At 34.1% G+C, this 3,767-nt stretch overlaps 1 non-coding gene across 1 annotated transcript; it reads left to right on the top strand.

Annotated features, from left to right (window-relative positions):
• The first annotated feature begins 2,816 nt into the window (after window positions 1-2,816).
• On the top strand, window positions 2,817-2,923 carry LOC121017249 (U6 spliceosomal RNA). Its single transcript, XR_005784689.1, has one exon. It is a non-coding gene; the product is annotated as a U6 spliceosomal RNA (small nuclear RNA).
• The last annotated feature ends 844 nt before the right edge of the window (window positions 2,924-3,767 follow it).

Here is a 3,767-nt window from a genome sequence, read left to right on the forward strand (position 1 = left end):
CATGCCAAAAGGCATTCAGAGGTAGCAAATGACATAATGTCTTTAATATTAGTGTAATCTGGACTTGGTCCTAGCTACATTCATTTGGGAAAATGTTCAACATACATTCCACATCTTTTTCTCCCCCACCCCAATTATCTTCCCATATTGTTCATTCAAAGAGGATATATTCCTTTGAAAATTAGTTTCCAACAATAAAATATTCTTTGCATTTTTCAAATGTCACACAGAGAAACTTACTACAAAAGAAAAAAAAAGGCCTTAGAAGTTTGCTGTTTTGTCTCCAAATTAAGCCTCTGTTAGAACCATCGCTCCAAGTGTATGTCATTAACAATAAATGGAATTGATAATAAGGCCCTGTTGTGTAATGAAGTTCCTGCTTAGGGTTTATTAGCTTTTCAATAGATTTGTTTTCTATTTAGATTCAATTTTGAAATTTTCTGCTTTAAATAGCACAACTTTACCAATAAATAGTGAGTTTAGATTTTTAAATGCAAATTACATATCTTTAATTGTAGTAAATGAATTCATGGAAATGCCATAATTTTACGATTGCTTAAAAAGTTTAAAAAGCTATATTTGAAAAAACATTTTTAATGAAAAATTTTTATCCTTTAAAAGGTAGAGAGAATAGTATAATATACCCCTATGTAGCTATCATCCAGGTGCAAAACTGGCCAAGTCATACCCAATCTTTTAAAACCAATAATCCACTAACTTCTGTATTATATTGAAACAAAATATATTATCCATAAATATTATAGCCTATTTAAATGTAATCTCTTTCAAGACTTTTTAAAATCCTAACAGAATTCATAGAATTTTTCAGAAATATAGAAGGGCATATACATAATTTAATGACTAGGGGACGGTTTATGATGGCAATACAGGAACACTTGAAATTTACCTCTTCCGTGAAACACCAAATGTAAACCTACATATAGAGCAATTCATACTGAAGAAGAACTGAGGACTTACTGAACATCATCTGTACCCCAAAAGATAGAGAACCATGTGGGAACAGCAAGATATAGAGACAGGGTAATCACAGGAACCCCAGCTCCAGAGAAGGTAACTGAATTGATGGGAGAAACACTACTGAGGGACTAGAAGCTGAATCCCCTGCCCTGGGACATAGGGAAAAAGAAAAAAAAAAAAAAAAAAAGCTATGGTTTTAAAAAGGCAACTAGAACTTAAAGGAACCAGCCCTTGACTGTCTGCAGTCCTGGAGAATACTCTATGTGGTCAGAGGGGCTGGTGAGCCACATTATTTATGCTCCCCTTGGACACCTAGGATAATTTCTGGTAGAGAGCAAAGTATTAAAATATTAAAAGACAACAATTTCAGAATCATAAACAAGAGTTTCATTTCATGTATCACTAATACAACATATCAAACTACCTACATTATCAAAGAAAATCATATTTGGTTGATTATCCAACAGAATTCACAGATGTAAGTTACTTTGACAAGGAGGAGAGATCATATTCATATAACAATTTCTGCTCAAGATGTCATATCAAAGCTACATGACAAGACTTCCTTCTTCATTCTAGAACACAAATACTGCATTAAATATATTGGAGATGGGCATACAATTTGAGGTTTAGGCACCTATTATAGGAGTGAACTTAAGGCAGTCATATCTGTTCTTGATAAAGAACAGATTGATAAATAACAAATTTCGATAACTAACAGATTGTTTGTTTACATATCAGAGAGCATGGACAAAAGAGAGATATGGACATCGGAATGGACATCAAAACAGGACATCATATGGACATCAAAACTAGGAATAAAACTTTGCACCTACTGGAATGGACACAAACTGGGCACTGCCAAAAGCAAGCTACCAGTCCCAAATCTTGACTGGAATTTAAAAAAAGTAATTTTTTAAAAGCATTAAAGGATATTAGAAAACTAGGCATTATACATATAGAAGTACCAGGCCTCAAATCAAATCAATCATACAGAAAATTAAACTCAAACTGAGAAACTAATATAAATTTGGTCTTTAACCAGTCCACATGACCCTGGCTAAAACAAACTCAAAATGTTGTACAAGGACAACTTATTTCACTTAATCTAAGACACAGGTATAACTGAGATTTTCACAGAGGAAAACACCTATTGATTTGACATCCAAAGGCAAAATTCACAAAACACAGGAGAATCCACTAATAAGAGATAATACAAACAAGAGAATAGCTGAATATTTAAAGATGATGAGGACTTAATGATAAAAACTTGTAAAGAAAAAGAGGGCACCTGAGTGGCTCAGTCAGTTAAGCATGTTACTTTGGCTCAGGTCATGATCCCACAGTTTGTGAGTTCATGAGTCCCTCATGGGGTGAACTTGAGCCCCACTTCTGGTGAACACAAGCCCCGCTTTGGGTGAGCCCTACATCGCTCTCTTTTTCTCTTTCTTTGTCTCTCTCTCTCTCCCTCTTTCTCTCTCCAACCTTGCTCACTTGCACCCATTCTCTCTCTCTCTCAATTAAAAAAGTGTAAAGAAAAAAATACAATCTTTAAAATAACAAGGATACTTTAAAGGAAATGCCAAGAATAAAACAAAAACAGTACACTTGAAAATGTGGCCTTTAAAGAAAACACTAGATAGACTGGAAGGATGACCAGACGGATTTGCCAAACTGGAAGATAAAGTTACAAAAAAAAAAAAAATTAGAACATGCCATAGGAAGAAAAATGGTGATAATTTAGACATTTAAAAATTTAGGATTACGGAGACTTGAGAGTATCACTTCCACCTATGATGAAGTACCTGGGCCTCTTACAATAAAGAATGAGAAAATAGGTGCTCGCTTTGGCAGCATATATAATAATATTGGAATGATACAGAGAAGATTAGCATGACCCCAGCTCAAGGATGACATACAAATTCGTGAAGTGTTCCATTAAAAAAAAAAAAAAAGAAAAAAAAAAGAATGAGAAAATAGGTCAAAATATATGAAATATGTGTTTTCAAACACTGGAACAAAGACAGCACGGGACTGTGATCCTTAAGAGAAGGAAGATAACTGGAGTATCTTCCAGCTTTCTTCTGGAAGCACCTTCCATATTGTTATGCAGGAAGAACTAAAAGAAACAGACAATAGCAGCCTTTCAGTGTTCGGTCAGACATATAAAGGGGGCTGGAATTTGAGGGGTGAAGTACAAGATAGTAGATAGTTAACCCCAAGAGTTCCATAAATTTTCATAAAGCTTCCTTTGACTCTGTCATTAAACATTAAGCATGGAATGGCTAGAATAAAACTCCTAGGGTCTAGGTAGAGAACCAGTACTGGGTTTGGTGGGGAGAGAGTGGTACTGAATAATTCCTAAATGATCACATGTTGGGATAAGAGACATTTAAATTCTGATCATGCAGAGTGCAAAGAAATTACTAAATACCTGGGGCATTCAAGAGAGACCTCTGAAGGTTTATAACAATCCACAAATAAATAAACCGCTACTCAAAACACAATTCAAGAGTCTTCAAAGAATAAAAAAGAATAAATAAAACTCAAAAATAAAACTTACAATGTCCAATACCCAACCAAAAACTTATTAAGTACGCAAGGAAGTAGAAAAATATGACTCATAATCCAGAGAATAATCAGTTAATAAAAACTGATGCAGATAACAGAAATGATGAAATATGAACTAGGCAGTAAAATAGCTATAAACATGTTCAAGGAAACTAAAAAAAACCCACAAACATGATGAGAGAAATAGAATGTAAATAAAAGAATCAAAACTTGAGAAA

The sequence above is a fragment of the Herpailurus yagouaroundi genome, unplaced genomic scaffold, assembly GCF_014898765.1.
Source record: "Herpailurus yagouaroundi ecotype Mexico unplaced genomic scaffold, PumYag 29, whole genome shotgun sequence".
Taxonomy (NCBI): Eukaryota; Metazoa; Chordata; class Mammalia; order Carnivora; family Felidae; genus Herpailurus; species Herpailurus yagouaroundi.